The sequence below is a fragment of the Thalia democratica genome, unplaced genomic scaffold (genome assembly GCF_965202585.1).
Source record: "Thalia democratica unplaced genomic scaffold, ktThaDemo2.hap1.1 HAP1_SCAFFOLD_1595, whole genome shotgun sequence".
NCBI classification, from domain to species: Eukaryota; Metazoa; Chordata; class Thaliacea; order Salpida; family Salpidae; genus Thalia; species Thalia democratica.
In genome coordinates this window covers 15,001-26,511 of record NW_028140429.1, presented here as the reverse complement: position 1 = coordinate 26,511, position 11,511 = coordinate 15,001, and the positions used below count along the sequence as shown (strand labels likewise).

The 11,511-nt window shown below is 31.3% G+C and overlaps 5 non-coding genes across 5 annotated transcripts; all 5 read left to right on the top strand.

Moving 5' to 3' along the window:
• The first annotated feature begins 558 nt into the window (after window positions 1–558).
• Window positions 559–754, top strand: LOC145848670 (U2 spliceosomal RNA). The gene has a single exon (XR_014372105.1). It is a non-coding gene; the product is annotated as a U2 spliceosomal RNA (small nuclear RNA).
• An 81-nt stretch (window positions 755–835) lies between these two features.
• Window positions 836–950, top strand: LOC145848672 (U5 spliceosomal RNA). Its single transcript, XR_014372107.1, has one exon. It is a non-coding gene; the product is annotated as a U5 spliceosomal RNA (small nuclear RNA).
• Window positions 951–2,651: 1,701 nt separating this feature from the next.
• On the top strand, window positions 2,652–2,770 carry LOC145848678 (5S ribosomal RNA). The gene has a single exon (XR_014372112.1). It is a non-coding gene; the product is annotated as a 5S ribosomal RNA (ribosomal RNA).
• A 2,759-nt stretch (window positions 2,771–5,529) lies between these two features.
• Window positions 5,530–5,648, top strand: LOC145848677 (5S ribosomal RNA). Its single transcript, XR_014372111.1, has one exon. It is a non-coding gene; the product is annotated as a 5S ribosomal RNA (ribosomal RNA).
• Window positions 5,649–9,526: 3,878 nt separating this feature from the next.
• On the top strand, window positions 9,527–11,334 carry LOC145848673 (small subunit ribosomal RNA). The gene has a single exon (XR_014372108.1). It is a non-coding gene; the product is annotated as a small subunit ribosomal RNA (ribosomal RNA).
• The last annotated feature ends 177 nt before the right edge of the window (window positions 11,335–11,511 follow it).

Below are 11,511 nucleotides of genomic sequence, written 5' to 3'. Positions count from 1 at the left end.
AAATCATTTGCAAACGACCTAGTTGAAGATCGGGGTGTTGTGATCGTTAGAGCAGTTTTCCGCTGCGATTCGTTGAGAGTAAGCCTTTGATCTACGATTTGTCCTTTCATCTGAAGTCGTCAGACTGAAGAAAAAGGGCCTGAGCGACGCTCGCCGAAAGGCGGGTGTTGCTCTTTTTTTTTCGCATTTTTTTTCGCGGATTTTTTACATCTTGAGAAAAAAAATTTTGGCGACGACCGTCTTAGTTGATGGTCGTCGCCTTTTATCTTTCAATTTTTTCAATACGTTGTTCATGGCGACGACCATCTTAGTTGATGGCCGTTGCCTTTTTTTATTTCAATTTTTTCAATACGTTGTTCATGGCGACGACCATCTTAGTTGATGGTCGTCGCTTTTTTTATTTCAACTTACTTTCTTTATACTTTAGAGACATTTAAAGGTGATTTTGTACCGTATTCACTGTGCATTCATCCCCCAATTAAATGACTAACGCGAGTGGTCGCCACAAGCTCTTCGAAGTCTTCGTTTGTTTATTAAAAAAACGGATACTAAGAAGGCATCGCTTCTCGGCTCATTGAGCTAAGATCAAGTGTAGTATCTGTTCTTCGAAGTTTGATCGCTTCGAGAAGGACCACGCGTCCTTCCCATGATCAAACGACTTTTTGTCAACCGACGTGCAGTTCAGACAATTTATTGTCCTGCTCGTCAAGAGTCGGTCCGGTATTGCAGTACCTCCGGAATCGGCTCGCCTCCCCTCTGGGGGAGTTTGTATACATTTATTCACAACCTGTAGCATGGTAAAGCCCATAGAAAAAGCCTTGGCAACCGTTGCTAATCACTCTGGCTTCAGTTCAGTACACGAATGAATCTTTCGCCTTTTACTAAAGATTTCCGTGGACAGGAGCAATTTCAATGAGTCTTAACAGACTTTTTTTCGGCTGTCGACAGTCTTCTGACATCGGCAGCTTGCACATATTTAACATACAAAAACATGGCTTCAAGAAACATTTTCCGGTTTTTCTTAGCTTCCAATTATGTGACAAAGAAAATTTCATAAAGAATTATCGTAATTCACAGAATATGTTATTTTCATTTTAGTTGATGTTTTTATTTCATGTTTTATTTTCTAATGTTCTTATTGGGTGCTGAAGAGCCATAAAAACCTCATAATCGAACAATTTACTAAAATATTATTAATATTGAAAGATTTAAATTTCGAAATAACCTACCTACGGTTAATCTACACGCGTTTAGAAGCCGTAAAAAAATATTTTCAACCTTGTAATGGACCAAACAAAAAATATAGAAAAAATTATCGAAAAAAAAAATCTTTTAAAACTTACCTTACGTTAGTCCTTATGCGTTGCGAAGCTCAAAAAAAATATTTTCGACCTTATAATAGAACAAACAAAGAAAATAGAAAAATTTTCCAAAAAAATAAAAAGTCGAAATTCGAAAAAAGAAGAAAAGTGGTCCTTTTCTAGGAGTTTTTTATTCCCAAAAAATGGGTCGATGTCCCCGTAACCCCTAAAAAAAGGGGGTCGAAATAACATTTTTTCATCATGCTTCAAATGGGCTGAAAAATTTTTTACGGGGTCTCTGGACCAAACAAAAACGATCTGTCGAGTCAGAATTCCAAAAATCGAAAATTCCCGAAATTTCTGTACTTAAGAGGCGGGGCGCCCACTATCGACAAAAGTGTGCCAAAACCCACAAACGTTGTGTTACGCGCGCTAAGATAAATACAAGCCTGATTGCTGAAAATGTATTCTATTTGAATAAGGTAAGTATCAACACCAAGGAAGCAATTCCTTTATTATAAACTCATACTCTGACATTGCGCTAATATTGCTCGTGAATTGTTATTTAGTTTAAAAGTATAATTTATATTACTTTTATTTTATTTTAATTCTATATAATAACTATTTTATATTTTTATTAAAAAATTTCTTGTTTAGTTTCCAAGCAACCACAGTTACGTTTATATGTTTAATTCTATTGTATTCTATATTTATCGATAATTTAATAAATGTTTTAAAAGACTATTCTGGTTTTCCACGCTCTCTTCAAAAATGTGAGTTCTTTTAATTCTTCCACTTAATTATTCATTTTAAAGTAAAACAACTAGTTATACATATTATTATATTATAATGTATGTGTATTATATACTATTATTTTATAACATAAACATAGTTGAGTTATTAAATTAAACGTCAAATATTTTATTACCTAAAATTAAGTTAATCGTAAAATCTGATGTAGTATGAGATATTCTTTAGAAACTAACTATAAATATTCTTGAAGTAAAACAATACAATCTATAAATAGAACAATGAGAAATAGTAAAACAAACTAAACACAACATGTTTATTTTAACATTATTTTTTAATTAGTTTAATCACTTACTTCTAATCATAGTATTTAATATAGAATATAGTCAACAATCTTTTAAACAAAGTCTTAAATAAAGTTACAGGGAGTAATTGTAATTAAAACACCAAAAAAAAAAGGTTTTAATAAAAAAAATAATTACATCAAGTTAAAATTTTATAAGGATTAATTTTAAAATATCAAATCGATTGTAAATCAAGTGCAAATAGGTTTTTTAAACAAACCGAAGGGTTTATAAAGGCTTGTAAACGCTCTCAAACGCCTACGACCATACCACACTGAGCACACCCCATCTCGTCCGATCTGGGAAGTTAAGCAGTGTCGGGCGTGGTTAGTACTTAGATGGGTGACCGCTTGGGAATACCACGTGCCGTAGGCTTTTGCTTTTTGAATTCATCTTTTTTGTACTATTTTTCTTTCTGACCTATTTATACTTATTACTCGTTTATTTACATTTCTTTAACGCTTAAAAGAAAAGTAAATTCTAGTTATTAGCAAATAAAAACTCAAGCCAATCAGATAACGTTATTTGCTGTTTAAACCAATTAGAGCGCTAAAAAAGTGGTTTGACCAGTTTGAGATATCGAAAAAAAAATGGCACCATCTTGTAGAGTACAATTTTCTGAGTTAAAATTAATACAATTAGTCTTTTATACTAAAACTTTAAAGTTTTTTTGTCCAAAAACAAATAAAAGCGTGGCTACTTGAAAAATCAAACGAAAATAAATTTTGCACTTTTGTATTGTGAGTCATAATAAGTTATTTACTGTTACCAACAGATACTAGCAAAAGCTTTTTAAAGTTTTGTATTAACTTAATGTATTTGTAATTACTTTTACTTAATAGAAACTATTGAATTACGTTTACTTAGTTTACTTTTGTATGTGTATTAAATATATAGCAATTTTGTTTGAATAAGGACTATTAAACTATTAAAAGAAAACTATCAAAGTTTACTAACTCAAAAGCTAAATCTTAGTTTTATTGTTATAAACATTTATGTTGTAATTTACTAATAACTAAATGAGTTTATTTCAAACAAAAAGATTTAAATAATGTTATGTTATGTCAAGCCTACTATATGAGGTATATAGGTATATAAGGTATACAAGCTTATGTTTGAAAATTATAATAAGAAAAATAAAAATAAATACTTAGTTGGTAAAATTTGTATGTTTTAATATGCAAATTAGAGTTAGTATAGAAGTTTTTTTTTAAATATAATAAATATAAATATTTAGTTACTAATAATAAACTAAAATACCAATTTTGTAGTTATTACAAAAAAAAAACTTATCTTACTTAAAGTTCACTGTAATTGAAATATTATACAAAAGCTTCATAATTATAAGCTTTGAATAACTTTACTTCATAAAAAGTTAGTGTTTTGTGTATTGACTTTATGATTATTTTATTTTAGTAACTGTTAGTTTTATACTTTAATAAAAGAAATATGGTTAACAAGTAAGTTAAAAATGAAAGAAGCATAAAAAAACACACTAATTAACTGCTTATTCAATAGTTTGATTATTTAATTATTTTTCTGTTATATAGTTTAATCGTATTGTATAAAAAATACAGAGAGTTCAAATACATAGTTTTTTTTTCTAAGAAAATTTAATTCTTTAATAATAAGTAGTAATTTAAATAAAAAATAATACAAATAAAGTTATACAATATATATACAATAGTTTGTCAAACTAGGCAAACACTACTAGGCAAAAAACAAACTAGGCAAAAAACCTACAAAGTAGGCCACCACTACAATCCAATGTTCCAACTGGAAATTCAATGAGATCGTTACTGTACTTGTGATGAACGTTGATAATCCCCAAGATTGTAAGTCGAAGGCCTTACCCAACCTAACCAGCGCACTGGTTTTCTTACAACTGAATTAATCAACATTTAATATTGAATATAATCATTATTGATAGATAGAGGAATGTTGACAATCAACAACAGATTGTAGGTCAAAGGCATTACTCGACCCAAGTACCCACAACCTAGATTGATCAACATTTATTAGATAGATTTGTTTATTGATAGATAGAGGAATATTGTCAATCCACAACAGATTGTAAGTCAAAGGCATTACTCGACCCAAGTACCCACAACCTAGATTGAACAACATTTGTTAGATAGATTAGTTAGATAGATAAATAGTACAGTATAATCTCAAAGAATTTGAAGCCCGAACATTGAACGATAGTGGTGTTTCGTGACGACTAGCGGGATTCGATCTCTCAACCTTCTGCTTATGAGTCAGCTGATAAGACCACTGACCCACCGCGCCACGACAAAGATAAAGAAATATTTTGCTATATAAATAGGTTGATTTTTCAGTGAACTTCAAGTGTCAATTTTTCAGTGTCAATTACAGTGAACTTCAAGTAAGATATACAACAGTATATATATTTCCGAGTCTGACTTTGAGTACTTTTTATATATTATTAACAAGATTTTTTAGGAGTAATATCTGTTTAGTTCTTTAATATATCTTTAAAATAATAATATTTTTTAAGGTGTTTAAAACTTTTAGAAGCTGTATGTAATGTCTTTTAGTTTAATAGTTCTTTAAATTAGTAAAAAAAAATAAACATGGTTGAGTTATCAAATTAAACAAAATAGAACGTCAAGTATTTAATTACTAAAATTAATTTAATTAAAAAAAATCTCAGGTAATCTAAAATGTCAGGAATTATTTAAAAATAAATATAAATTTAAAACTTATTATATTGAAAAGATTGATGAATAATACTCTTGAATGTATGCAATGTTTGTATTTGTAATGCAATAACATAAATGGATAGATCAATGACAAATTGTAAACATATTGTATTATTTTATTTTACGATTTTATTTTATTTATTTAATAATTCAATAAACTTTACTTCTACTTGTCCTGGTCTTAGGTAATTTATAGATAACAATAATTTAAACAAACACTTTTGTACAGTTACAATACAGTTTTAGTACAGTTTGGGAGTAACTGTTGATTAAAAAAACAAAAAAAAAGTTAATTCAGGTTAAAATTTTATAAGGAATAATTTTAAAATATCAAATCGATTGTAAATCAAGTGCAAATAGGTTTTTTAAACAAACCGAAGGGTTTATAAAGGCTTGTAAACGCTTTCAAACGCCTACGACCATACCACACTGAGCACACCCCATCTCGTCCGATCTGGGAAGTTAAGCAGTGTCGGGCGTGGTTAGTACTTAGATGGGTGACCGCTTGGGAATACCACGTGCCGTAGGCTTTTGCTTTTTGAATTCATCTTTTTTGAATATATTGTACTATTTTTCTTTCTGACCTATTTATACTTATTACTCGTTTATTTACATTTCTTTAACGCTTAAAAGAAAAGTAAATTCTAGTTATTAGCAAATAAAAACTCAAGCCTATCAGATAACGTTATTTGCTGTTTAAACCAATTAGAGCGCTAAAAAAGTGGTTTGACCAGTTTGAGATATCGAAAAAATAATGGCACCATCTTGTAGAGTACAATTTTCTGAGTTAAAATTAATACAATTAGTTTTTTTATACTAAAACTTTAAAGTCTTTTTGTCCACAAACAAATAAAAGCGTGGCTACTTGAAAAATCAAACGAAAATAAATTTTGCACTTTTGTATTGTGAGTCATAATAAGTTATTTACTGTTACCAACAGATACTAGCAAAAGCTTTTAAAAGTTTTGTATTAACTTAATGTATTTGTACTTAGTTTAAATTAATAGAGTTTATTTGGTTTACTTTATTATGTGTATTGAATGTGCTAGTATCTAAAAATAAATACAACTAAAACAAAACAAACAAGGAGAGTACTTGAATAGAACCAACACAATTTACAGACCAGTTGTGTACTAAATTTAAAGAAATTCTGAATAGTGAATATGCAATTATTATTATAAGTTCAAAGTTCAATTTAATTTAAATTAATGTATTTTGTAAATTGGTTTTATTTAATAGATAGTAGTGAATTACTTTATTTAATTTACTTTAGTATGTGTTGTATAACTTAATTTAAACCAGAAGCAAAACGGGATTATACTTTCAATAAACTACACAATTTACAGACCAGTTGTGTACTAAATAAAAAGCTATTGTGAATAGTGAATATGCAATTATTATTATAAGTTTATAAGTTCACAGTTTACAAAAGCTTTACAATTTAGTTATTATTTTGTTCATATTTGCATATCTAATTTATGAAAAGTTAGTGTTATGTGTTTTGGCTTTTTAATTTCTTTATTTGTACAACTGTTAGTTTTATATTCTAAAGAAACATTTTTAAATAAATATGTTTAACAAGTAACTTAAAAATGGAAGAAATATATTGTATATATTGAACTATTTATATTTATTCTAGCTATTTGCTTAGTGTATTTATTAATGTGATTATTTTATTTTGTTGTTTGTCTTATAGTTTAATCGTATTGTGTTGAAATATATTTAACAAATACAGAGGTTTAAAGTAAGTTTAAATGAAAATAAAATAAGACATATAGTTGAAATATAAGTTTAAAAAAATATTTTTTTTTATTTCTTTGTTTGTTTGATTGTTTGTTTATTATATAATCGCGACGTTTCATTTTATTACTTTTAAGCATACTAAATATAATAATAGGCATAGTTAGAGGAAAAATTCAATTAGTTTCTAACGTAATAAAAAAGTTTATTTCCACAAATAAATAAATACCTGAAAAATCAAATGAAAAATAAATTTCGCACTCTTGTATTGTGAGTCATAATAGGTTATTTACTGTTACCAACAGATACTAGCGAAGGCTTTTTAAAGTTCTATGTTAATTCAATGTATTTGTACTTAGTTTTATTAAAATGACAGTATTGATGGTTACGTTTATTAAGTATGTTTATTTAACGTTATGTAACTCAAGTAAAACCAGAAGCAAATAAGGAGACTACTTTCAATAAACTACACAATTTACATACCAATTGTATACTAAACTTAAAGCTATTCTATTCTATTTTATTCTTGATAGTTATTTTAAAGTTATTAAATTATACAAATGTATTTTATAAAGTAGTTTTATAAAGTTACTATAGTTTTTTTAACTTACTATAGTATGTGTTATATAACTTTAATTAAACTAGAAGCAAAAAGGGAGACTACTTTAAATAAACTACACAATTTATTGTTATATATAACTCTAATAAAACCAGAAGCAAAAAGGGAGACTACTTTAAATGAACTACACAATTTATTGTTATATATAACTCTAATAAAACCAGAAGCAAAAAGGGAGACTACTTTAAATGAACTACACAAATTAAAAATATATTATTATTTATAAATCAATCGTGTTGTGTTTCAAAATAAATTTTTCAAATAATGATTTACAAGTATTTATCAGTTATTTAGTTTTCTTTTTATAGTTTAGCCGTATTGTTTTATTTATTTGTTATTATCTTTATTTAATTGTTTGCTTATTATATTTATCGCCATGTGCTTAAAAAATAAAACAACTATAAAGATTTAAAAAGTAAGTTTAAATAAAAATAAAATGAAACATATAAAATAAATTTATGATTTTTTTATTATTATTATTATTTTTATTTAATTGTTTGCTTAACATATTTATCGCGATGTGCTTAAAAGAATAGAACAAATACAAAGGTTTAAATAAATAAAAATGTAAGTTTTAAATAAAATAAAATGAAACATACAAAATAAGCTTATGATTTTTTATTATCATTTTTATTATTTTTATTTCATTGTTTGTTTATTATATCTATCGCGATGTGCTTGAAAAATAAAACAACTATAAAGGTTTAAAAAGTAAGTTTAAATAAATATAAAATGAAACATATAAAATAAGCTTATGTTTGATTTTTTTATTTTATTTTTATTTAATTGTTTGCTTATTATATTTATCGCGATGTGCTTAAAAGAATAGAACAAATACAAAGGTTTAAATTGTAAGTTTTAAATAAAATAAAATGAAACATACAAAATAAGCTTATGATTTATTATTATTATTATTATTATTTTTATTTCATTGTTTGTTTATTATATCTATCGCGATGTGCTTAAAAAATAAAACAACTATAAAGGTTTAAAAGGAAGTTTAAATAAAGATAAAATGAAACATATAAAATAAGCTTTTGTTTGATTTTTTTATTTTATTTTTATTTATTTTTATTTAATTGTTTGTTTATTATATTTATCGCGATCTGCTTAAAAAAATAAAACGAGTATTAAGGTTTGAAAGGTAAGTTTAAATAAAAATAAAATGAAACATATAAAATAAGCTTATGTTTTTTTTTTTTTTTTTATTATTATTATTTTCATTCAATTTTTTGTTTATTATATTTATCGCAATGTGCTTAAAACGATAAAACAAGTATAAAGATTTAAAAAGTAAGTTTAAATAAAAAATAATACAAATAAAGTTTATTTATAATAAACAAACATATTTAAAACATTAAAAAAAGTAGTTTATATATATTATTTTTTATTTATTTCTTTTAAACATATTAAATAAAGTATAAAAAAAGTATTAAAACATTTAAACGTAGCATAAATAAGCTTAAAACATTAAAATAATTGAAAAGAAACAAACAAATTGAAAAAAATCGGCAAAAAAAGTTCAACAGCAACATTTGAGCATCATACACGTATGCATTACTTTACACTAGTGAGAGAGACGTGTTTGTGCGTTCGGTCGACTTGGCGAGAAAGCGGGCTTAAAGCATTACTGTTTAGCACCCGAGGCGCGGCTATTGCAGCGGCGGCGAACGTGCTATGTAAACGCATTGGAGCAGCGTATGAAAAACTACAAGCGTCCAGCGGCGGTAGGCTTATAGCTTTGCGAAGTCGTCGAGACGAGTAGCCGACGCAGGCAGGCACGGCTCGAGGCGGGTAACTGCAGCAGACAGATGGCGTGTTGCTGCTGACGAGTTAACCGGCAGAAGGCAAACGGTTGGTCGGGAGAAAGAACAGTCAGTTGTATAGCTGCATGCTGCAGTCGACGCGGGCTGGCGCTTTAAACAGCAAAAGGCCGGCGCCGACTTTCAGTAACGTTCGCAAGGCTTTTAAGCCGAGTGATAGAAAAGGTCTGTATTTATACAGTAAAAACGCTCAGTCGAGCAACGGGTTTAAACGCCCTCGGATAGTTATCTGGTTGATCCTGCCAGTAGTCATATGCTTGTCTCAAAGATTAAGCCATGCAAGTGTAAGTACGAGCTCACGTACAGTGAAACTGCGAATGGCTCATTAAATCAGTTATGGTTCATTTGATTGTACGCTTTTACATGGATAACTGTGGCAATTCTAGAGCTAATACATGCGTAAAGCGCCGAACTGACGTGAGGCGCGCATTTATCAGACCAAAACTAACCGGCTTTCGGGTCGTTACAATGGTGACTCTGGATAAGCTTGCGGATCGCACGGCCTAGTGCTGGCGACATCTCATTAAAGCAACTGCCCTATCAACTATCGTCGGTACGGTATCGGCCTACCGAGGTTGTAACGGGTGACGGAGAATCAGGGTTCGATTCCGGAGAGGGAGCCTGAGAAACGGCTACCACATCCAAGGAAGGCAGCAGGCGCGCAAATTACCCATTCCCGGCTCGGGGAGGTAGTGACGAAAAATAACAATGCAGACCTCGTACGAGGTCCTGCAATTGGAATGAGTACACTTTAAACTTTTTAACGAGTATCCATTGGAGGGCAAGTCTGGTGCCAGCAGCCGCGGTAATTCCAGCTCCAAAAGTGTATATTTAAGTTGTTGCGGTTGAAAAGCTCGTAGTTGGATATAGGGACGGCGAGGTTGGTCGGTCGAAAGGCTAGCACTGGCCTCGTTGTTCTTGTTGGTCGGTGCCTTCGCGGTGCTCTTAACTGAGTGTTGCGGTGGTCCGGCAAGTTTACCTTGAAAAAATTAGAGTGTTCAAAGCAGGCTTTACGCTTGTATAATGTTGCATGGAATAATGGAATAGGACCTCGGTTCTATTTTGTTGGTTTTCGGAGCACGAGGTAATGATTAATAGGAACGGACGGGGGCATCCGTACTGTGCCGTTAGAGGTGAAATTCTTGGATCGGCGCAAGACGAACGACTGCGAAAGCATTTGCCAAGAATGTTTTCTTTAATCAAGAGCGAAAGTCAGAGGTTCGAAGACGATCAGATACCGTCCTAGTTCTGACCTTAAACGATGCCGACTAGCGATCGGGCAGTGTCGAACTTAAGAACTGTCCGGCAGCTTCCGGGAAACCAAAGTCTTTGGGTTCCGGGGGAAGTATGGTTGCAAAGCTGAAACTTAAAGGAATTGACGGAAGGGCACCACCAGGAGTGGAGCCTGCGGCTTAATTTGACTCAACACGGGAAATCTCACCCGGCCCGGACACAGCGAGGATTGACAGATTGAGAGCTCTTTCTTGATTCTGTGGGTGGTGGTGCATGGCCGTTCTTAGTTGGTGGAGCGATTTGTCTGGTTAATTCCGATAACGAACGAGACTCTTACTTGCTAAATAGCTGCTCGACCCATTGGGTCGGAGACAACTTCTTAGAGGGACTAGTGGCGTTTAGCCACACGAGATTGAGCAATAACAGGTCTGTGATGCCCTTAGATGTTCGGGGCCGCACGCGCGCTACACTGACCGGATCATCGTGTGTTCCCTAGGCCGAAAGGTCCGGGTAATCCGTTGAACCCCGGTCGTGCTAGGGATAGGGACTTGCAATTGTTTCCCTTGAACGAGGAATTCCCAGTAAGCGCGAGTCATTAGCTTGCGTTGATTACGTCCCTGCCCTTTGTACACACCGCCCGTCGCTACTACCGATTGAATGGTTTAGTGAGGTCCTCCGATTGAGCCTGGTACGTGCGGCAACGCACTCGCCGGTGTTCGAAAAGACGATCGAACTTGATCATTTAGAGGAAGTAAAAGTCGTAACAAGGTTTCCGTAGGTGAACCTGCGGAAGGATCATTAACGAATCGAAATTTGATTTCAAGCGACGTCTCTTCTTTTAAGAAGGGACCGAGCCCTGTAACTGTTATAGTTCGGTCGCGTTGCTTCCTGACAGCGGGAGTAATAATTCAGCACGCAAGTGCTGGCGCGGCCGCTTCTTTTTGAACACGATTTTTTGGTTGCATTGAGATTGATTAA